General features: G+C 38.6%; 1 protein-coding gene across 2 annotated transcripts in view; it reads right to left on the reverse strand.

Annotated features, from left to right (window-relative positions):
• The window catches only part of CycB3 (cyclin B3), a 200,659-nt gene that overhangs the window by 87,024 nt on the left and 87,806 nt on the right, over positions 1-25,829 (reverse strand). The window lies entirely within an intron of this gene.

Here is a 25,829-nt window from a genome sequence, read left to right on the forward strand (position 1 = left end):
GCTGTGATACGCATTGGACGTGTTTCACATGAACTCTACGTGCACAATTACGATTCTACGATCGACGAAAGTTAAGATTGTTTTGTTATACATTTTCTAAACCCTTAAAAAAACTATGTCGTTCAAACGAAGTAAATCTGATTCTCTTGCACCTAGTAAGAAAAGGAAAACAATATCTTTGGAATGTAAACTTAACATTATCAAGGATTTTGATAGCAGAATGAAAATTTGTGAATTGGCAAAGAAGTTTGGGCTACCGGAATCCACAGTAAGAACAATCATAAAAGATAAAGAAAGAATTCTCGAAGGGGTGAAAGATGCCCAATCCTTGAACTCAAGCTTAATTCGTAAACGTCATGGTATTATTGCTGAGATGGAAACAATGCTGAAATTATGGTGTGATAATCAAGTAAAAGTGAAGAATTGTCCAGTCGATCAGAACACTGTATGCTATCAAGCTAAGCTGATTTTTGAGGGTGAAAGAAGCAGCTGGGGAGGTGGGCAAAGATGAAAACTTTGTAGCTAGTAACAGTTGGTTCAACCGATTTAAAACTCACTGTAACTGGCACAGTATTGCGGAGAGGCAGCAAGTGCCGATAAAGAAGCTGCGTCTTCTTTTCCTGAGACACTCAAGGCTATGATAAAAGGTGATTATAGCAGTGAAACCGTATTTAACGTGGATGAGACTAGCCTGTTCTGGAAGAAGATGCCTAAAAGAACTTTTATTGCGCGTGAAGAAAAAAAACTTTCCAGGCTTTAAGGTTTCCAAAGACTGATTGACAGTGATGGTTGGCAGGAATGCAGCTGGTGACTGCAAGTTAAAACCTCTTAATTTATAGCTCCAAAAAACCCAAGAGTTTTAAAAAATATCTAAAGTTAACTTACCAGTGATTTGGAAGTCAAATCATAAAGCTTGGGTGACAGCTTCCGTTTTTGGGGACTGGTTTGGTCACCAATTCATGCCTGAAGTCTAACGTTATTGCAAGTCTAAACAGATTCCATTTAAAGTGATGCTTTTTACTGATAATGTACCTGGTCACCCTCCTGCCACCCTAATTAATTTCGACCTACGTGTGAAAGTTGTGTTTTTGCCTCCAAACACAACCAGCTTGCTTCAACCGATGGACCAGGGAGTCATCAAAAAAAATTCAACGCTTACTACACGCGGCGTTCGTTTGCACATCTGAATGAAGCTATGAGACAAAATAGTGAGATATCTTTTGGAAACAATTCAATGTTTTAGATGCCGTAAGAATCATTGAAGAATCTTGGGATGAAAGTCACAAAAAAAAACATTCGGTGTATGGAAGAAACTTTGTCCATTTTTTTTTCAAAAACGAGACGAAAACAATGCCAGAAACTGATCATGTCGTTCGTGTGATAGAAGAAGAAGTTAATCTTGCCAGGCAATTAGATTTGAAAGTCAATGGTGATGATGTGAACGAGCTGTTGGATTCACATAGTCAGGAGCTGACAATGAATGAGCTCATGGAGATGCATGAGCAAAATGTCACTGAACCCCAATTCACAAAGGAGGATCAAAGGCTGACACAAGTAATTATAGACCTGTTAGTTTAACTTCTGTTCCAGGTAAATTAATGGAGGCACTGGTTAAAGAAGCAATGCAGGATCATCTAGACAAGAATTCAGTTATAGCTCAGACGCAGCATGGTTTTGTTAAGGGCAGGTCTTGCCTGACCAATTTGATTGGATACTATGATGTAGTCACAAAAGAACTGGATGCAGGGAATAACTTTGATATTATATATTTGGATCTTAGAAAGGCTTTTGATACTGTTGCACATGGAAGACTGCTGCACAAATTGGAGCATTGTGGCATTGGATGCAAATTGCTGCTATGGATAAGGGGATGGTTGAGTGGCAGAAGACAGAGAGTGGTAATCGATGGACACTGCTCAACGTGGACTAATGTTATTAGTGGAGTTCCTCAGGGTTCAGTGTTGGGTCCGTTGTTGTTCTCAGTGTTTATGAATGATATTGATGATGGGATATCAAGTTTAATGTCCAAGTTTGCAGATGATACAAAGGTTGGCAGGGTTGTTAAGGACACTACGGACGCTATGCTGCTGCAACAGGATCTGGAAAGGTTGAACAGATGGGCTGAGAGGTGGCAAATGAAGTTTAACATTGACAAATGTGAAGTACTACATATGGGAAACAGTAACCCCAGAGCAACGTATCAACTCTGCGGTACTACACTGACAGTGGTGGAGAATGAAAAGGACCTGGGGGTAATTGTGCAGGCAGATATGAAGTTCTCTGAGCAGTGCAGACGAGCTGCAAGAGTAGCTCATGGTGTCTTGTCAATGATATACAGGAATTTTTCTAGCAGGGATAAGGAGGTGATTATTCCCTTGTATAAGGCAATGGTTAGGCCACATCTTGAGTACTGTATACAGGTCTGGAGGCCTCATTTCAAGAAGGATGTAGAGCTGCTGGAATGGGTACAGAGAAGGGCAACAAGATTAGTGAATGGAACAAAGGGTTGCTCTTACGAAGAAAGGCTTAAGTTTTGCAAATTACAGAGTCTGGAGACTAGGCACCGGCGAGGTGATCTGATAGAGGTGTATAAGGCTTTGAATGGTTTGAGCATGCTCAATGCCAATGGGATTCTTCATCTTGCTCAGAATAATCACCTCAGAGGGCATAAATTCAAAGTGAGGAAGGACGGATGTCGGATAGATGTGCGGAAATTTGCCTTTGGCCAGCGGGTGGTTGGTTGGTTGGTGGAACCGACTTCCATCACTTGTTGTTGAAGTTGAAAGCCTAAACAAATTTAAAGCTCAACTAGACAGGTATTTCGAATGAACGGAGGGGCGAAATGGGAGTGGTGTGTTTTTTTTTTTTTTTTTTGGCTGATGCTGAATAAGCTTGCTTTCTTGCATCATATGCCTCTACTAATGCTAATGCTAAAAGGAAGTATCTGACACTTCAGACCCAGTTCCACCAGAAAAGCACAGGACAATTGGAAAGCTTGACAGAAGGTCTCAGCTTAATTGAAAAGGGCTTAAAAATTTTAGAAAACAGACTCCAACGAAGAACACACTATAGCTAAAAAGCAAGGAATAAAAAAATTATTAGCTTGCTACGAAGAAATTCTGCGTGAAAAAAAGAAGGCACTGTGTCATCAGACGAATTTGTTAGATTTTATGAAGCCATCGACATAACTTTTTTATGTAACTCATTTATTTTTTTAATGCATATTTTGTATTAATATGTATAAAGAACTGCAATTTTATTAAATATTTTTCTTCTAAACTAGTGTTTTTGTTAGTCCTTGGTCTCAATTAAACAAAATTTATATGTATTTATATGCACAGTTGTACCACGACTTACGTGAATTCGACAAGCGATTTTCGTCAGACCCACCTATCGCGTAACTATGAGGTATTACTGTATAAAATTTTATGTAAAAATAAAAATGAAATTCACTGACAACTGTAGAGTTAAAAGCAATAAAAATATATATAGAATTAAAATACATAAAATACACACAAAAAGTTACATGTTAAAAGTGATAAAACAACATTAACTTTAGGATATGGGAATTACTTCCATAAGTGCATGGCGACCAGAAATGGCTCGGGAGTGTGCTAAGTAGAACTGCCCATCCCATCCAAGAATTATGGTTTAAAGAGGGGGAGGGGTGAGTATGGACTTCCCTATCTCTGTGGATGGTATTATATTCCAAAGAACAAAACTGCAAGCTCTCGAGTAATTTCCGGTTCCAATAACGATGCAAATTACCAATGATAACAGCAATGCCTGGAGACATTTGGTGGTTCTCCTCTCAGAAGTGTTCAGCCACAACATATTAACCACAGTCTGTAGCCTATATTGCTCTAGCACAGGGATTCTCAATGGGGGCAAAACTTGGTTTTTGTGAGGACATAAAAATCATTACAATGGCTTGTTCCCCTTCAAAGATCAACCCTACCAATGACATATTATTCCTTAATATTAATTTCTCTCATTGGGTTTTCTTTTCTCCTGAGACAATTGCTTTTTAACATATAGGTATATTATATTAGGAGTGAGTGAGAAATTTTGATAAAAGGAAGATAGTGGGCATGATTTTATTCAACCTTTGCTTTAGGCATTAATTAAATGCCTAAGTGCTTTCAGAGGTAATGCCTCTGTAATCCTTGGCAGCGTTGTGATTGGGTGTGGTTTATTTATTTATTCTTTTGTTTCATTGGTCGATATATGAGGCATGGATGGGATGAGAAAATGTTTCAGTCTTTTGTTTCTACTTTCTAAGTGAAAATTAGTATTTATTAATTGTTTCCTTGTAGAAGTGTTTTGGGGTGACCTGGGCTATGAGAGTTAAATAAAAATAGTTTATATTTTATTATTTAATTCTTTTTAGTTATTCAACCCATCATCAATCATGTCAAGTGCTGAAAGGAAAAACTATCGACAGTATCTGCATGAATATCTAGCTTATGGTTTTACTGAAAGCCTATTTGACTCAAGACAGCCCATATGTCTCATATAATAGTTCTTTTTCAAATGAGGCTATAAAACCATCAAGACTTTTAGATCACTTGAATCCTACAAAAGGTAACTGTTGGATGCATTTTTCAGCTGAATTAACATTGATATAATTTTTTTTTCAAGATAAGAATAGTAGAAATAGTATTATTCTTTAATGCAACTATTGCACTTTACTCTTTATGATTGGGAGAAGAAAAGATGTTTTCTATTGCTAAGTTTATCATGAATAATTCTGCAGTGTAGTTGCTGCATTCAATCAGATCTATTTGATGTTTGCATAAACTGTTGCCACACCTCTATGCTTGTCAGATTTTGATTCATTATTATTTCCTGAGAAATAAAAGTAATCTTCCAAATGGTATTGGTTTATGGTGTTGTCTAATGTCAAAACTTGCAAGTGATAGTCTTCCCGATTGATTAAGGTAGTTATCTATAATTGGTGACTACTTTAATCAATGAGAAGGAAGGCTATCACTTGCCTACTGTACTTACTGCAGATCAGGTTTACCTGTTTCTTGAAGGAACTTATGATGTAAATTCCAACATGGGGTTAACTCTTTCAGCCTAATACTAAGCAAGTCTGTATATTGCCTTGGGTTTACTGGTGTTAATGAACTGTCCACTGTAAATGAAAGAGATACAGGTAAATGGGTTGAGATAGATAGCTCTACTTTTAACTGCATAAATGAGCAGCAGTGGGATGAAGAGATATATTTGCTTGAATACACAAGTTTTTTTTTTTTTTTTATGTAAACCCCAAACACGAGAGGTATTAGAACCTATAGTACTTAGTAACGTGCTTGGGTTGGAGGTTGAGAAAATGAAAAGATATTTGTTGACATTGGACTTGAACTTCTATAGACTGTAATTTTCAGGAAATACGTATGAAGGAAGGTTGTTCCAGAAAACGGCAGTTGAATGAATAAATGAGGAAGATGAAAAGTTGGTTCTGTAAGTTTGAAGTTGGACAGTAAATGGATGTTCGCTGGTGGAGGCACGTGTTTGGACTGTTTGGAAAGAGAGACGGGAATTATAAAGCCAATTCAGAAGAACAGTGCCCATGGAAGTATCTGTAGAAGAGGCATGCAGCAGAAACAGTAATTTGTTATAGTTACTTGGTTGTTTTAGAAGCATTAGCAACCAAGGCCATACTGCTCCGGGGATATGTGGTGGTCATTCCCTGACCTTTCCGCATCCTCCGTATTTGGTGGTCACAGGCTCGAATCCTAGTCTAATCAAGAAGCGTGTGCTACGCACTGCTGCTCCTGCCCACTAGGCTATTGGAGGCGCCACAAACAGTACGTCTAGGAGACAGTGAGTGGAGAGCAAAGAATAGGAGTAAGTTCAGGAGCACAGGTTTTGAGAACAGTTGGAGAAATACCATCAGGACCTGGAGCTTTCTTAGCATCAAAGATTCATCAAAATTCTTCTGATATCCTTTTGCCGGAAGACCACAGGAGACATTGAATAGAACGTGTTGGGAATGGTGGGAGGTGTTTTACCAAGATCATTAATACATGAGCTGGAAGAAAAATGGTATGCTAGCAGGTCAGCTTTATCCTTGGCTGAAGTGACAACAGAACCATCTGGTTTGGACAGAGGTGGGAGCAGAGATGGGCAAAAGTTGCAGCCAATAGCTTTGGCAAGAAACCAGAATGCTCGGCTACCATTAGGGCAAGAAGCAAGTTTTCTACTCTTAGCCTGTTCAAACTCTAATTTGGACTGATTCATAACTGCTTTACAATTGTTGCGAGCTTTGGTGTAGGCAGAAAATGAAACTGAAGAATTAGAAACAAGCCAATTACAATATGCAACATTCTTCTCTTGAACAGCCTTAACACATTTATTAGAAAACCAAGGTATAGATAAAGGATTCCATTCCTGCAAGAATAATTTCACTGACACGATCTGAGCACACGTTGACATCAGAAGTTTTAAAACAGTAATCTGACCAAGGAAAAGAAATCTTGCAGGTCATCCAATTTTGCATTCTTGTAATGCCAAACAATAGGAAGTTGTGAATAGCCATGAGATAAAGGCTCCATTGGAGAAGAGACAATCACCAAGTTGTGATCTGAAATGCCTAAAGGGCCTCTCACTTCGACCGTGTTGTTAGAAGGGTTGTTTGTGAAAAAAAGATCAAGTGTTGGCTGTATGATTAGGATTGTCCGGTATTCTTGTAGGTAAATGAACAATCTGTGCTAGGTCAGATTAGTAATTGCAAAAGCCTCAACATCTCGACCTGCTGGGCCAGTGTGACTAGAAAACGGAAGCCAGCTGGAGTTGTGAACATTAAAATCACCAAGGAAAATTACATCATTGTTAGGAAAGTTGGACTGGAGAAAGTCAAGTTGCAGAGAGAGGAAGTCAAAGAGCTCCAAGTGATTAGTGGATTTGGGAGAACGGTAGAGACAACAGATGAATTTGACACAATGAGGTAGAGAGATTTTAAGCCAGAGAAGATCAAAGAGAGGAGATTCCAAATTACCAAGTCTCTGACAGGGAATATCAGAATGGACATATGCACAAGTACCACCTTTGAGGCGAAAGGAATCATACAGCGAATAATTTGGCATCTGAGATGGGCAGTAGTTGAATCAACCGATAACTGAGATTCTGTCAGAAAAAGTACATGGGGTTTGGCAGACTGCAAGTGGAAATGAACATCGTTGAGATTAAAATTGAGACCACATATATTTGTGAAATGAATTAGGAAGTGCTTGGGAGGTTCAGATCTTTTCATAGATAAGCTTGCTCTATTTGTTTGACAATTCATGGTGTATTCAATAGTTAGAAAAAGTGGGTGGGATATGCTGTATAAAGTAATGAAATTTTTGGATATGGCTTACACATGGTAAGAATATACCCAGATCCTTGACATAATGTGGCCTCAACAATGTTCCTCGCATACACACTACTCTGACTCCCTCCAGTCACTATCTGACAGAGTAGAGGTAGCAAGATTATACACTAGCTGATTCGGAAGTAAACTAGAGAGTTACTAATAGGTTCGGTCCGGTGTAACTAACTCGCGCCGGCCTGCAAACACCGTTTTAGACCTGTACCCTCGAAATGTAAGGAATATTCATCATAAACTCAAAAGTCACCAATCATACTGCATGATGACAGAAATAGGGAAGGGCTGACCGGAAATTAGATCTAGAGACTGAACATGGGTTCCACCACTTCAAGCCTCCAATAAGCAAAGTGGTAGTATTGCACCAGTTGATGACTACCACCTAGTACTGCCTGGTAACATAGAGGGGAGGCATTCCTCCATGTGGTGTGGGTGCCACATAGTCCTTGAGGTTGTCACAGACATTCTTTCAGATATGCCAGACAAGCTGTACTTGCTACCTGGGAGACTAAAACGCTGATGGAACTGATATTCGGGTGACACTCAAGTCAAGTGGACCCAATTTCGGCGAAGTCCGGACGGTCTGCGACAACCAAATCCTCTGCTTGCACCTTCACGATGGCGGGACTGTTAGTAATCCTGGGTATAGTAATCATATTAGTAATCATTCAAGGAACTAATCTTGGAAGCTACCAGGCTTTACATACCAACTAAGAAATATTGTTCAAGGTTTAGGCCTAAATGGTTGTCAGATGAACTAATGAGACATGTCGTAGAGAAGAAAAATGCATGGGATACATACAAATTAATGGGTGACATGGAAGCCTATGATAGATATAAGTTGGTCTGTAACCAAGTCACAAAGGAGATTAGGCAGGCAAAGGCAGACTACAAAAAATCCTTGGCAAAGGATGCAAAGAAAAACAGAAAAGAGTTCCTTACCTATTTAAACTCAAGAAGGAAAGGGATGAATGAGATTGGTCCACTGGATATTGATGGTTCAACAGTTGAGGATCCTCCTCAGGTGGCTAACAATCTAAACGAGTATTTTGAATCTACATTCACGCATGAGGAGTTATTCAGGAAGGAGAGTGATGTAGGTAAAGTAAACATTGGCAGTGAGCTGGATGATTTTGTAATAACTGAGAGAAAGGTGGAGGAGAGATTGTTGAGGATAAACATAAAAAAGGCACCTGGAGTGGATGGGATCTATCCAGTTATATTAAAGGAGGCAGCAAAGGAAGTAAGCAAACCCCTAGCCATAATTATGAGAGCTTCTTTGGACACAGGGGAGGTACCCATGGACTGGAGATGTGCAAATGTAACCCCAATTCACAAAGGAGGATCAAAGGCTGACACAAGTAATTATAGACCTGTTAGTTTAACTTCTGTTCCAGGTAAATTAATGGAGCCAATGGTTAAAGAAGCACTGCAGGATCATCTAGACAAGAATTCAGTTATAGCTCAGACGCAGCATGGTTTTGTTAAGGGCAGGTCTTGCCTGACCAATTTGATTGGATACTATGATGTAGTCACAAAAGAACTGGATGCAGGGAATAACTTTGATATTATATATTTGGATCTTAGAAAGGCTATTGATACTGTTGCACATGGAAGACTGCTGCACAAATTGGAGCAGTGTGGCATTGGAGGCAAATTGCTGCTATGGATAAGGGGATGGTTGAGTGGCAGAAGACAGAGAGTGGTAATCAATGGACACTGCTCAACGTGGACTAATGTTATTAGTGGAGTTCCGCAGGGTTCAGTGTTGGGTCCGTTGTTGTTTTTGGTGTTTATGAATGATATTGATGATGGGATATCAAGTTTAATGTCCAAGTTTGCAGATGATACAAAGGTGGGCAGGGTTGTTAAGGACACCACTGACACTATGCTGCTGCAACAGGATCTGGAAAGGTTGAACAGATGGGCTGAGAGGTGGCAAATGAAGTTTAACATTGACAAATGTAAAGTACTACATATTTGAAACAGTAACCCCAGAGCAACGTATGAACTCTGCGGTACTACACTGACATTGGTGGAGAATGAAAAGGACCTGGGGGTAATTGTGCAGGCAGATATGAAGTTCTCTGAGCAGTGCAGACGAGCTGCAAGAGTAGCTCATGGTGTCTTGTCAATGATATACAGGAATTTTTCTAGCAGGGATAAGGAAGTGATTATTCCCTTGTATAAGGCAATGGTTAGGCCACATCTTGAGTACTGTATACAGGTCTGGAGGCCTCATTTCAAGAAGAATGTAGAGATGCTGGAACTGGTACAGAGAAGGGCAACAAGATTAGTGAATGGAACAAAGGGTTGCTCTTACGAAGAAAGGCTTAAGTTTTGCAAATTACAGAGTCTGGAGACTAGGCACCGGCGAGGTGATCTGATAGAGGTGTATAAGGCTTTGAATGGTTTGAGCATGCTCAATGCCAATGGGATTCTTCATCTTGCTCAGAATAATCAGCTCAGAGGGCATAAATTCAAATTGAGGAAGGACGGATGTCGGATAGATGTGCGGAAATTTGCCTTTGGCCAGCGGGTGGTTGGTTGGTGGAACCGACTTCCATCACTTGTTTTTGAAGTTGATAGCCTAAACAAATTTAAGGCTCAACTGGACAGGTATTTCGAGCGAACGGAGGGGGGAAATGGGAGTGGTGTGTTTTTTTTTTTTTTTTTGGCTGATGCTGAATAAGCTTGCTTTCTTGCATCATATGCCTCTACTAATGCTAATGCTATAACCTCCATGCACAAGTACATGGTGGGTTACCACTCAGGTCTGATCCAACGTAAGCAGGGGTCGAGGTGTGGCGCCCACACCACATGGAGCAACACCGCCCCTCTATTACCAGGCAGTACTAGGTGGTAGATGACTCTCATCAACCGGTGAAATACCACCACTTCGCTTATTGGAAGCATGAAGTGGTGGCACCCATGTTTAGTCTCTAGAGCTAAGTTCCGGTCAACCCTTCCCTATCTCTTCCATCATGCAGTATGACTGATGACGTCTGAGGTTATGAAGAACATCACAGCGAGATTGAATCTTCCTTACATTTAGAGGGTACAGCTCTAAAACAGTGTTCGCAGGCCGGCCACTAGTTAGTACACCGGACCGAACCTATTGGTATCTCCAATGGAGCCTTTATCTCATGGCTATTCTCAACCTCGTGTTGTTTGGCATTACAAGAATGCAAAATTAGATGACCTGTAAGACTTCTTTTCTCTTTTTCCTTGGTCAGATTACTGATTCAAAACTTCTGATGTCAACGTTTTCTCAGATCGTGTCAGTGAAATTATTCTTGCAGGAATGGAATCCTTTATTCCACAGTCCACTTTAAAATCTCATCCTTTATCTAAATCTTGGTTTTCCAATAAATGTGCTAAGGCTCTTCAAGAGAAGAATGTTGCATATCGTAATTTGCTTGTTTCTAATTCTTCAGTTTCATTTTCTGCCTACACCAAAGCTCGCAACAATTTTAAAGCAGTTATTAATCATTCCAAACTAGAGTTTGAACAGGCTAAGATTAGAAAACTTGCTTCGAGCCCTAATGGTAACCGAGCATTCTGGTCTCTAGCTGAAGCTATTGGCCACAAATTTTGCCTATCTCTGCTCCCACCTCTGTCCAAACCAGATGGTTCTGTTGTCACTTCAGCCAAGGATAAAGCAGACCTGCTAGCATCCCATTTTTCTTCCAACTCATGTATTAATGATCTTGGTAAAACACCTCTCACCATTCCCAACACGCTCCATTCAATGCCTCCCGTGGTCTTCCTTCAAAAGGATGTCAGAAGGATTTTGATGAATCTTGATGCTAAGAAAGCTCCAGGTCCTGATGGTATTTCTCCACTTGTTCTCAAAACTTGTGCTCTGAACTTACTCCTATTCTTTGCCACCTTTTTTCACTTTCTTATTCCAAAGGTGTTTTTCCTTCTGCTTGGAAATTTGCTCACATCCAGCCAGTTCCTAAAAAGGGTGACAAATCCATCCCATCCAATTATCGTCCCATTGCAATTATTTCTACCCTTTCTACCTAGAAACCTTCCGTCTGATCAACGATCGCCAGTATGGATTCCGCCAGAATATCACCAGTGGATTCGATCCACTGGTGATATTCTGGCTTATGTTGCCCATTTATGGACTGATTCGATGCAAAGGTTCGGTGAAACACAAGTAGTTGCTCTTGACATCTCAAAGGCTTTTGATTGTGTTTTGCATAAAGGTCTTCTAAACAAGCTTCCATCTTATGGTTCCAACTGTTTTTAGTAATTGGTTATCCAGTTTTCTCTCAGATCACTCACTGAGGGTAATGGTAGATGGCTCTCTGTCTTCTAACTTCTCCACTAATGCTGGTGGCCCCCAAGGTTCGGTTCTTTCCCCCTTCTTTTCTTCTTGTATATTAATGACCTTCTTCCATTGACTGGAAATCCTATCCATAGAGTTGCCGATGATAGCACATTGCATTCCACTTTCCATTTTGAGAAACCTTGTCTAGCTCAATCAGCTACAACTTCTCGAAAATCTGCTACCAATTCCTTAAATGCCGATCTTCTGGTAATTCTCCAGTGGGGCAAAGACAACTTAGTTGATTTGAACCCTTCTAAAACTCAGTCTTGTCTTATATCTCGCAAAAAGGATTCTTCTGCTGCTGCTCTGCCTATCTTTAGTGACACTCCGATTTCTAGGGAAAATGACATATTCTCTTTTGGGGATTACCCTGACTTCTAATCTCTCTTGGCACAAGCACATTACAAATATTGCTTCCTCTGCATCTAAAAAACTTGGTTTTCTCTTTCGCTCTCGGCGTTACTTTTCTTCCAAACAGCTGCTCACTCTGTATAAATCGCATATCTGCCCTGCCATGGAATATTGTTCCCACATCTGGGGTGGTGCACCCAAAACCTCTCTCAGGCTTCTTGATTCCATTAAGAGGGCAGTTAGGTTAATTAATGATTCATCTCTAACAGAGTCTCTCCACTCGCTTTCTCATAGACGCACTGTTTCTGCTGCATGCCTCTTCTACAGATACTTCCATGGGCACTATTCTTCGGAATTGGCTTCTATGATTCCCGCTCTCTCTTTCAAAACAGTCCGAACACGTGCTGCCACCAGCCAACATTCATTTACTGTCCAACTTCAAACCCACAGAACCAACTTTTCATCTTCCTCATTTATTCATTCAACTGCCGTTTTCTGGAACAACCTTTCTTCATATGTATTTCCTGAAAATTACAATCTACAGAAGTTCAAGTCCAATGTCAACAAATATCTTCTTTCGTCTTCTCAACCTCCAACCCAAGCATTGTACTAAGTACTATAGGTTCTAATACCTCTCGTGTTTGGGGTTCACATAAAAAAAAAAAAAAAAAATCATCCTCGACCCCTGCTTATGTTGGTTCAAACCTGGGCGGTCACCTACCATGTACTTGTGCATGGAGATTATACCCAGGATTACCAACAGTAGCACCATCGTGAAGGTGGAAGCAAAGGATTTGGCTGTACAGATCATCCGGACTTCGCCGAAATTGGGTCTACTTGACTTGAGTGTCACCCGAATATCAGTTCCATGAGCATTTTACACTCCCAGGTAGCAAGTACAGCTTGTCTGGTATATCTGAGAGAATGTTTGTGACAACCTGAAGTTTTGAAGTGGAGAAGTTTTAAAATCACCCATGGAAATTCAAAGGACATTGTGTTGAATAGTATTAAGGCACCTCAATGCACACGCACACACTCTCACTCTCTCTCGAAGAGTCATATAGTTGTGCATTTAACCTAGATGGGATCAATTACGGCTTGGTACAGAGAGAGTAAAGTTACATGATCAGAATGCCATAATTTTGATTTTAACTCATTTATGCCTCATTTTTAACTCATTTTTTAACAAGTACAGGTCACTGTTGAACAAAAGCCGAGAATTAGGGTTGAATTTGAAAGTGTCTGCAATTCTGCCCAGACACGATAGGAGGGAGTATATGATGAGAGCCTTGTCGATCAATTCGGCCCTGGAAAGATTGTGCAAGGCTCAAGGGGTAGAATTTTTTTCAGCCTGGACTGTACTTGTTAACAGGAGAGATTGCTTCTACAGGGATGGGATACACTTAAATAGAAAGGGTGCAAGAATATTTGCTGATGCTATCGAGGCAGTGTTAGGTGGGTCGGAAAACTGCTAGCTTGGGGGGAGACAAAGACCAATAGATTGACAGTAGTCACTGGCAGAGGTGAAAGAGAGTCTTGCACTGCTTCTATTAGAATGAGCAGAAGCCTGAAAAACAAGATGCATGGTATTTCAGAGACTGCTGGGAGCCATTGCGGTACAAGTAAACACATGGGTTGTGTTAGGGTAGCTAAGAATAGAAACAGGTGCAGGTATACTTGCGTGTACACCAATGCTAGGAGTTTAGTAAATAAATTTGATGAATTCGAGGTATTGCTCAAAACATCGAAGGCAGATATTGTTGGGATATCAGAGATGTCGTGTCACACAGATATAAGGGATGTAGAACTGCAATTTGGGGAGTACAACGTCTACAGAAAGGATAGACAGGATAGGAAGGGAAGAGGGGTTATGCTATTAGTTAAGAAACACATAAAAACCAAGGAAGTGAAGCCAGTCGACATCGCTGGACAGTGCAGTGTGGAGTCAGTTTGGTGTGACATAAACATTGGGAGATCAAAATTGAGAGTAGGAGTGTGCTATAGGCCTAATGACTCTGATGAGTATAATAAGGAACTGTACAGGGAAATAGAGTGGGCCAGTAAATCAGAGTGTCTTATAATGGGAGATTTTAATTTCCCAGATATTGACTGGAATTTGGGGGCTGGTTACTCAAAGAGGTAACTACCATTAGGGGTAAAGGGAAGGGTTATTGCTTCCGTAAAGGCGACTAAGATGGACTGAGACAGTATTTAAATTCTATACAGTGGGACCAACTGATGATGTTACCAACAGCAAATTCAAAATGGGAAGCATTCAAAGAACTTATCTTGGAAGCTACTAGGCTTTACATACCAACTAAGAAATATTGTTCAAGGTTTAGGCCAAAATGGATGTCAGATGAACTAATGAGGCATATGGCAGAGAAGAAAAATGCATGGGATACATACAAATTAACACATGACACAGAAGCCTATGATAGATACAAGTTGATATGCAACCAAGTTACAAAGGAGGTTAGGCAGGCGAAGGCAGATTACGAGAAATCCTTGGCAAGGGATGCAAAGAAAAACAGCAAAGAGTTCTTTACTTATGTAAACTCTAGAAGGAAGGGGATGAATCAGATTGGTCCACTTGATATTGATGGGTCAAGTGTTGATGATCCTGCTCAGGTAGCTAACAAACTAAATGAATATTTTGCATCGACATTCACACATGAGGAGTTATTCAGCGAGGGGAATGCCAGAGGTGTATTCAACTCTAGCAGTAAGCTACAGAATCTTGAAATAACTGGGAGTAAAGTGGAGTAGAAACTGTTGAAGATAAACACAAGAAAGGCACCCGGGGTGGATGGGATCTATCCAGTTATATTAAAGGAGGCAGCAAAGGAAGTAAGCAAACCCTTAGCCATAATTATGAGAGCTTCCTTGGACTCAGGGGAGGTACCCATAGACTGGAAATGTGCAAATGTGACCCCAATTCACAAAGGAGGATCAAAGGTAATTATAGACCTGTGAGCTTAACTTCTGTTCCAGGAAAATTAATGGAGGCACTGGTTAAAGAAGCACTGCAGGATCATTTAGACAAGACTTCAGTTATAGTTCAGACACAGCATGGTTTTGTTAAGGGGAGGTCTTGCCTGACCAACTTGATTGGATACTATGATGTAGTCACAAAAGAACTGGATGCAGGGAATAACTTTGATATTATATACTTGGATCTTAGAAAGGCTTTTGATACTGTTGCACATGGAAGACTGCTACACAAATTGGAGCTGTTTGGTTTTGTTTGGTTTTTTTTTTTTAGGAGCATTAGCAACTAAGGCCATATTGCTCCAAGATATGCGGTGGTCATTCCTTAACCTTTCCGCATTCTCCGTATTTGGTGGTGACGGGCTCGAACCCCGGTCTAATCAAGAAGCATGTGCTACGCACTGCTGCTCCTTCCCACCTGGCTACGGAGGCACCGCACAAATTGGAGCAGTGTGACATTGGAGGCAAATTGCTGCTATGGATAAAGGGGTGGTTGAGGGGAGAAGACAGAGAGTGGTAATCAATGGACACTGCTCATCGTGGACTGATGTTATTAGTGGAGTCCCTCAGGGCTCAGTGTTGGGTCCATTATTGTTTTCTGTATTTATAAATGATATTGATGATGGTATATCGGGCTTAATGTCCAAGTTTGCAGACGATACAAAGGTTGGCAGGGTTGTCAAGGACACTACTGACACTATGCTGCTGCAACAGGATCTGGAAAGGTTGAGCAGATGGGCTGAGAGGTGGCAAATGAAGTTTAACATTGACAAATGTAAAGTACTACACATGGGAAACAGCAACCCCAGAGCAACGTATCAACTCTGTGGTACTACACTGACAGTGGTAGAGAATGAAAGGGACTTGGGGGTGGTTGTGCAGGCAGATATGAAGTTCTCTGAGCAGTGCAGACGGGCTGCAAGAGTAGCTCATGGAGTATTGTCAATGATATACAGGAATTTTTCCAGCAGGGATAAGGAGGTGATTATTCCATTGTATAAGGCGATGGTCAGGCCACACCTAGAGTACTGTATACAGGTCTGGAGGCCTCATTTCAAGAAGGATGTAGAGCTGCTGGAACGAGTACAGAGAAGGCAACAAGATTAGTGAATGGAACAAAGGGGTGCTCTTACGAAGAAAGACTTAAGTTTTGCAAATTACAGTGTCTGGAGACTAGGCACCAGCGAGGTGATCTGATAGAGGTGTATAAAGCCTTGAATGGTTTAAGCATGCTCAATGCTGATGGGATTCTTCCTCTAGCTCAGAAAAATCACCTGAGAGGGCATAAATTCAAATTGAGGAAAGACAGATGTAGGATAGACGTGCGGAAATTTGCCTTTAGCCAGCGGGTGGTTGGTTGGTGGAACAGACTTCCATCCCTTGTGGTGGAGGTTGATAGCCTAAATAAGTTTAAGGCTCAGCTGGACAGGTATTTTGAACGAACAGAGGGGTGAAGTGGAAGTGGGTTTTTTTTTGTTTTTTTTTTGGCTGATGCTGCATAAGCTTGCTTTCTTGCATCAAATGCCTCTACTAATGCTAATGCTAATGCCCAGAAATAATTAAGGAATTTGGAAACACTTGAAACTTTAATATATTACAAATTATAATGTATATAGATCAAAACTGGCAGTTAAAATTATTTTTTAAGCCTATTAGTAAAATTAGAGCCCAAAATTTCCCATTGCACAAATGCAACAACTGGGCATATTCCAAAACTTTACATCATATTACTTAGGATGGAAATGGAATAGAAAATAAAAATGAATGTGTCATATTTTTAATGAACAAACACAATAATCCTATACGCAAAATATGTAGTTTGACTATAGCATTTCTCCTCACTTTCAACAATGTCATGACTCAATTTGTCGTAGCGTGTCTCTGCATTCATGGTACTTACACTCAACAGACATTGCTTTACTGGATTTTTAAGTGGATTTCCATATTTCTTAAGCCAACATTGAAAAATTGACCTAGTAAAGGCTAGCATATCATCCTCATATCCTCCTTCCTGAGCTAAATGCAAGCCATTGTTAACACAGACATTTATCATATAACAGAGTACAGGAAAGTACCATTTCTTGCCACAAATTGCAATTCAGTAGTGTGAAATGTTTTTGTTCATCCTGTCCACCCCCACCCACATACCTGTTGTACATACTAATTAAATGTGGAACAGATACTATTATCTTCTTTTTTTCGGCTGCTTAGTAGTGCTCGGCTTTTTCCCAGGGAACAATCAGTGTTGAGTGGATGCAATACACACTGTACCATTATCATTCCATCTGACAATTAGAATATTGGAATCTCTATCCAGAAAGTGCCCTTTAGTACCTTGTAGTAGCTTTTCCAAATCACTTATTGTCAGTCAATGGACATTCCTTTACTCTATTTCTTCATACAGTGCACCATGACCTCTTTTCTGAATCTCATCCAATAATGTGAGTGCAGTAAAAAAGTTTCAAAGTATAGTGAGAACTTTCTTCCTGGGTACTGCGTTACAAGTATATCTAAAAATCTAGGGCTATTTTTCCACCCAGTCCATGCTGATGAACATGAATTCAGTCAACATGAATTTTTCTTTGATATTTTCTTTGGTATAAATCAATGGCAAGTACATAGCCTAGAGGAGACGCAACAACCCATCCTTTATATCCCCATTGCATGGGCTTTCCGAGAATAAAGTGCTTTGTGTGATGCTGTTCATAGTATGGAATCATTGACTCATCAATGGATACATTTGATAGTCCAAGAGCTGTGCCACAATGGAAAATTTTATTCAAAATGTCCATAAATGGACACACTTTAGCAAACTCTCCATCCTTCCATATTTTGGTATTATCTGCAGAGTGAAAATTCTTCACTATCTCTCTCTTCAAATTTGTTTCGATGAATCGAATTCGCTACCAGTTCATTACGTGTGTCTAACTCAGTAGACCAATACAACCTGTGTCATGACACACTGCAGTATCCAGAAAGTAATATCACAATCAAAAATTTTCGCCTTGTCAGTTGACAACTTAAATAGATGGTTACCTGCTTGAGCTGCATAATTCACTGTTTCGATTGTTAACCGATCTATGGCATCATTAATCAAGAAGAGGTAAAATATTTCATGAGGAACATGTGGAACATCGGCAAATGGTGATTTATATAAATATTTTTCAAAATTATTCTCCCTTTGAGGAAGATCCTCAATGCACTACTGTGACAGTTTCAACTTCTTTGCAGCAATTGTAGCAACAGATTCTGGTAGTGTCTTCAATTAGTGAAACTGCTTCACTAATTGAAGTTCGAGAAATAATCTATTTCCAGGCAAGTTTTTCACAGTTGAACATCATCTCCTGAATCTTCATCGGTGATGCCATCATTTTCCAGAGGTGAAATGTAAACATTTCTTTCTTAGTTTGAATGACTGGGTCCTGGTCTAAGTGTAGATGCAAATCGTTATCACTGTCTGACTCCAGGTTCCTTTCTAATTCTTCTAAAAGCTGATCCAGTATCAATCCTCTGAAAAAAAAAAAAATAAATAAAAATTAGTTTAAACGATATAAAATATAAATTTATTAGTGACACCCTCTTAGGGGAGAGAGAAATTTATGCAAAGGGAAAATTACCTATTAAGATCTATATATTTTCACTTTTTGCCTGCTAAAGAAACTCAGGCTCAAAAAGGGAAAATAAGCGTTCGTATGATATTGGGTGTTTGCATACAAGTTCTCTTCCCAATAATGGAAGTTTATCAATTTATTGTGTGTGTGTGTGTGTGTGTGTGTGTGTGCATATACACACACAGGCACTCCTCTACTTACATACAAGCGATGACTTGCGTACAACTCACAGATACATACAAAGCTGTTGCTATGTTTGGTTATGAGAATCAATTTTGAATGCCTTAGTGATATTTTTCTAAAGGAGATTTCTGGGGGTCACTACCATAAAACAATTTGCAGTTTCCGGTTTATTGGGCTTTTCTGTTAGTGCAATCTATTAAAAACAGGTAGTAAACTCGATCTTATTGCATTTACAATGATACCGATAACTGGAATTCTGTGGAATTTTATGTTATTATGGTGAAATGTGTTTCCTCTCCACTGTAATATCACACTTTCTAAATTTTTTTTTTTTGTTCGGTTATGTTCTTCTCCAGTGCTGATATGTAAATATCTTTATTCTTCCACAATGTCTATACACTTGAAGAGGACAAAGAAAACTCTTTGCACACTTCAACATTTCTTGCACCACATTCATTAGCATTAGTAAAGGCACATAAGGCAAGCTTATATAGCATCAGCAAAAAAAAAAAAAAAAAAACCTAATTTCACCCATCCACTTACTCCAAATGTTTGTCTAATTCAGCCCTGAATCTATTTAAGCTATCAACTTCTAACAATGACAAATGGAAGTCTGTTCCAGCAACCAACTAGCCGCTGGCTAAAGGCAAACTTGTGCACATCTATCCTATATCTGTCTTTCCTCAATTTGAATTTATGCCCTCTCAGGTGATTATTCTGAGCAAGAGGAAGAATCCCATCAGCATTGAGCATGCTCAAACCATTCAAGGCTTTATACACCTCAATCAGATCGCCTCACAGGTGCCTAGTCTCCAGACACTATAATTTGCAAAACTTAAGCCTTTCTTTGTAAGAGCAACCCTTTGTTCCATTCACTAATCTTGTTGCCCTTCTCTGCACTCGCTCCAGCAGCTCTACATCATTCTTAAAATGAGGCTTCCAGATATGTATACAGTACTCAAGGTGTGGCCTGGCCGTTGCTTTATACATGGGGATAATCACCTCCTCATCCCTGCTAGAAAAATTCCTGTACATCATTGACAAGACACCATGAGGTACTGTTGCAGATCTTCTGCACTGCTCAGAAAACTTCATATCTGCCTGCACAATTACTCCCAGGTCCTTTTTATTCTCTACCACTGTCAGTTCTAACTGGTGCAAAAAATAATTTCGACGAATAATTGACTTTTTTGAAAACCGAGAGACACTTTCTTTTGTTAGCAGAAATGTTTCCAAAGGAAGGGTTCGTTTCTAACTGATTTTACTTTAAAATGGTAAAGTGAGCTGCATAAAAAGTTCTTAGAAAGCCCGATATGCACACAATGTTCATAGAACGTCCTGAAATGCATACAAAGTTCTTAGAAGTCCTGAAATAAATTTATGGTTCAGTGAATACAAGAATCTGTAAATAGGGTAATGCGACAAGCAGAAAACCAATGCACTATTATATAGTGCAGTTCCCGAAAGGATAAGGTCATAAACTGGCCACTAATCCTGATGTGATGCAGGTGGTCATAAAACTAAGTCGCCCTTTTCATTTTTGTCTATTCCAAGAATTGGGTTTTTTTGACACTGAGCAGCATAGTTACCAAAATTTGTTTGGTATATCCGTGTAGTACCCTCGTTATAACAGTGAGCGATTGTATGGGAATATGCATAAATTAAAATCATTATGGCTTTTTGCTCGTTACAGCCGTGATCTCGTTATAACCAAGTTGGACTGTACTTCCAAGGAAGTCTGGGGGTAACATGCCTAGATGAGATTAAGTTGCTGTCTTTTTTTTTTATATGAAATGAAGATTCAGAGTAATTTGCAATGTGAAGTTGATTTCTTGCAAACACATAGTAGAATCTGACGAGAGATCAAATCATAAAGATCAATGTTACTACTTAAACCTCTGCAATTTCATTGAATGATAATTTCCATTATTTTCTTTTTAAGAAGGAAAATGATTGATTTTTGTTAAAATATGGCCTTTCCTGTATATTTCCTGAAGTAGATCCACATATCTAACGTCAAATGTGGGGGAGCTATATTTAACAATTAGCGTATTGCTCTGAGAGCACCGTTGTGATTGGCTGAATTCACAAGATAACATGTTTGGCTTCAAGGCTGAATGACATTGTCAAGGTTGTTATTTGTTATTATTTGGTTTTAAGAAGCATTAGCAACTAAGGCCATATTGCTCCTGCTCCAGGGATATGCAGTGGTCATTCCCTGACCTTTCCACATCCTTCATATTTGGTGGTCATGGGCTCAAACCCCAGTCTAATCAAGAAGCGTGTGCTACGCACTGCTGCTCCTGCCCACCTGGCTACGGAGGCAGCCACACACATTTGTCAGGGAGTCAGATTTTTCTGTTCAAACAGAAATTTCGTTTGCCGTGACCGAGTGACAAGAGGAAAATGGAGGAAATGCTAATAGAAAATTAAATTAGAAGTAAATAATCTGTTTTGAGTGCACAAGTAAGAATATCCGAAATCAAATAACAATAACATCAAGGACGTTGCACCTGTGCCTATTCCGAAGCACCCTCTATTTCGACCAGCTACTCGGCATACTCACTGCAAATGTCCAGTCACAGGGATGCTCAAAATGGAAATTAGATCAACAGAATTCCAATTAATAAATTGAGAGGACGAACAAGCCGATCATTTCAATTTGAACAACTCGTACAATACGATTTCTTATCAAGTTCAATTTTTTGAAAGTTTGAGAAGCTTTTCGTTGCAATTAAATTTCATTTAAAAGTTTTGTTTCGTATTTTGGCTGAATAAATCCTTATTCAAAATTAAACTTGCAGTAATTCAACTTTCCTTAAACATATAACTAATATTTCCTTAGCACTGATTGAATTTCAAAATTGCATATTTTGCCCTCGAATGTCATCCTTAATTGGATTATATCAGAAATTAAATTCTTCTTTATTCATCCGTAAGTACATCTTGAAACGATTTTCATCATCATCAAATCCTGTAGTAAATGATGGAATTTGTCCCTTTCTGTTCTCTTCCATTTGATGTTGTGTATCCATTGCATACCAATGTATACTCCCCACCATGACTTATGGAAATGAAACTTGGGCACTCACCAAAAGAATGGAACAGAAGCTGAGAACTACACAGCAAAGAATGGAACAAATTATACTGGGAATCAGACTGTTAGATTAGAAGAGAAACGTATGGATTAGGCAGCAAACTCAAGTAAATAACTAAAATGGTCTTGGGCAGGACACACAGCTCGAAGATATGATGACAGATGGACTACGAAAATAACAGAATGGTACCCAAGAGGAGCTAGAAGAAAACCTGGAAGACAAAGGTAGAGATGGATAGATGAAATTCATGAGTTTGTGGGTAGTAAATGGATGGCCAGTGCTCAAAACAGAAGGAACTGGAAAGTTGCTGGAGAGGCCTTCATCCTGAAATGGATTGAAAATGGCTGATGATGATCCATTGCGTACTCTTTTGTTTTCTCAGCTATAAGAAAAGCGCATGCATTTTCTAAATCTTCAAAATCTGAAGAGGAGGATGAACTGTGGCAATTCATTTCGCTTCAGCTTTCCTCAAAGAGAATGACACGTATACAATGTTACAGGTTTCCAGAAGTACCCCTTTTGGAATTATAATAATATTTCTAAGATACCTCTTTTTTAACATTTGAAATGGGGAATTTGAAAAAAGCAGAAATCATAAAACAACCTGTTGAGATTATTATTTACGAAGAAAGAATTAACTGATGATAAAGTTGTTGTTGAAATGCATCCTTAAAGACTCAAAAAACATTCTATCCTATTTACAAAGGGGGTTACAGAATATTCATATTATGAATATTCTGTAACCTCCTTTGTGAATTGACTTCTTTGTAACCTTTTACATTTCTTGACTTCTTTTTTTATTTATTTGTAATGGTTTAAGGCTCAGGCAACAAACTATTTTTATTTTTTTTTTATTTAAAATTCCCAATATCAATATTGATTTTCTGTATGAAGAATATGTTCTGTTGAAATCATTCCACAAAAATATTGAGAAAAAGATCTCAAAAATATCATAGATGTTTCGATAAAAGTTTTAAATGCGTATGAAGTACGTTATACAGAAAAAAAATATTAATTTTGTTTTTGCTTTTCCTCACTCAAATGCAATGCTTGAGCGAGTATTTAATAAGAATGTCAAAGGAGAACTGTTGCCGAAAACCAATCACAATACGACTTGCAAAGAATTTTACACAAATGCACTGAAAAAATGAAAAACTGTTAAAGAAAATTTGCTCAAATGAAAAGTATTGCTAGGTAAATATTTTCTTTTAGTACACCTAATTCTGTTTTTGCACAAACTTTTTTTACACTAATTTGATTTAACACAAATTCAAAATAAATATTTCATTCTCTTTTTACGAGAGTCATTTTGATTTAACACAATTTCTATGAATTTTTTGCCTAAATTCTAAGAAAATTTTTTTTTTATTTGTGGCATATTAGTATCATTTCTATATCACACGCACCAATAGATTGGATAACAGCTAGTGTGTGCGTTTTGAAATGCGTGCTTTTGTTTACCAATGTGTACGTCTAGGTATCTATGAATCATCAACGTTTTTAGTGAATTTGGTGCACATCTACGGTATTTGTGCATTGTATCTTCGGAAGACATTTAGTAGTAAGCTCTATTTCAAAGTGAAAGAATCTTTAGTGAAATTTGTGCACATATAAATTTATTAATTTTGCCGATAGTCAATAAATTGCTAGTTTACAAATTTTTCATACCTTTTTTTATTAATTATAACTGAGATATTTTTCGGTAGCCCTTATATAATGTCGAATAATTCACCTATTCCCAAAATGAAAAGGAAAGCGATTTCTTTGGAACTTAAAATTCAAATTTTAGATTGTCTGGCAACTGGACAAGGGGCTACGTCTGTAGGAAAGCATTTTGGTGTACATGAAGCTACCGTAAGAACTATTAAGAAAAATGAAGCTGCAATTAGGAAGTCGGTATGTTCTGGAACAAAAGTAAGTGTTAATTCATCATCATATACAAGAGATATTGTCAAGGAAAAAATGGAAAAGGCTCTGGTAATATGGATAGAAGATCAGTCACAAAAAAGAGTACCGGTAGATAGAAATGCCATCAAGCAAACAGCACCAAGAATTTACAGACAGATTAAAGAAAAGGAGCCAAGCACTTAATCTCAGTTAAACAGAAAGTATGAATTTTTTGCGAGTACAGGTTGGATGACAGGGTTTCTTAAAAGGAATGCTCTTCATAATATAAAAATTAAAGGTGAAACTGCATCTGCAGATGAATCGGCTGCTAAAGTATTCCCGCAAGAACTTGCAAAAATTATTGAAGATGGAGGATACACTTCTGATCAAGTGTGGAATGCAGATGAAACTGGTTTCTTCTGGAAATGAATGCCGAACAGAACGTATGTAGCCAAATCGCATAAAACTGCTGGTGGTTTTGGTTTTAAGGTAGCTAAGGATCGTGTGACCTTATTATTTTCCTCCAAAGCTTCAGGAGATCATATGTTGAAACCACTGCTGGTAAATCGAGCCCTAAACCCACGTTCAATGAAAGGTGTAGATATCAATAAACTGCCTGTTCACTGGATGGCAAACAAGAAGGCCTGGGTGACCACTGCTATCTTTACAGAATGGTTCAACAAATGTTTCGTTCCAGATGTCAGACATTATATGAATTTGAAAGGTCTCGAATTTAAAGTTCTTCTGATTCTTGACAATGCACCCAGTCATCCTGTCTTGGAACACCCAAACGTACAAATTTTATTTATGCCACCTAATACTACATCTTTGATACAACCGCTAGACCAAGGTATAATTGCGACAATTATACGTTTTGGACAAACTGAATGATGAAACACTAACAGTCATTGATGTGTGGAAGAAATTCTCAATTATGGAGTGTATCAATCAAGTTGGATTAGCGTTAACTGAATTAAAACCAGAACTTTAAATGCGTGTTGGAAAGCGGTTTGGCCATAATGTGTGAAAAGCAAAGATCCCATCATCCCTAATACGACCGAATTTCCCAACATCATTATGGCACACAAGAAGGATTCAATGATCTATCGTTTGAAGATATTGATGAATTGTTAACCGACAAAGCCCTAAGCGAAGATGAAATATTAGAGGTTGTCCTTGGGACTCCTTATCCCACAAAACATAGTGATAATGAAGAAAATGATCCTGTTCTAAATGCAGATTTAATAAAAGAAGGCCTGGAAGTGGCCAGAAAATTAGGTAATCATTTTGTCAAACATGACCCGAATGAGGAACGTGCTACGAAGTTTCAACGTGAACTGAAGTTGTTGACAGCCTCTTATAGAGAATTATATAACGGCCTAACCAAAACATGAACACAACGATTAATAACTGAATTCGTTCGTAAAACCGATGAAACATCAGCACCAGAGGAGACTCGTGCTGATTTTGCTCAAGAGATCACAGAAAGAATTTCGTTAATAGAGGAAGAAGACGAAGTACACAACATTTCTAGTGACAGCAGTGATATTCCAGTCGTACACAAACGTATGCGCCGTTTATTATCAGAAAGTGAAAATGAATAAAATCTTATGTGTAAAACATTTTTTTTGTTCATGAAGAATTTTTTTCATTTCATATGCATATAAATTTACTTTAATACATTTTCATTACATATTATTACACGTGTATTTTGTTGAAATAAAATAATAAGCATAAAACGAATATTTTTATGTGTTTTTTTAAAATTATTTTTACTGATTTTTTAGATCTGGAACCAATCTTCCTTTCTTCCATAAATACAATGTCTTTTTTTTACACGTATTTTTCAGTAACGTATCTATCGTGTAAAAACAGAATTAGGTGTATTTACAACTCTTGCAATAAAATTTTCCGAATTAAACAAATTAAAGCACCGGCTATGCTTCGGTTAGTTTTATTGAAATTTGACTAATTTTTTATTCCACAAACTT

This window comes from Mastigoproctus giganteus, chromosome 1, assembly GCF_048544385.1.
Source record: "Mastigoproctus giganteus isolate SK-2022 chromosome 1, ASM4854438v1, whole genome shotgun sequence".
Classification (NCBI taxonomy): Eukaryota; Metazoa; Arthropoda; class Arachnida; order Uropygi; family Thelyphonidae; genus Mastigoproctus; species Mastigoproctus giganteus.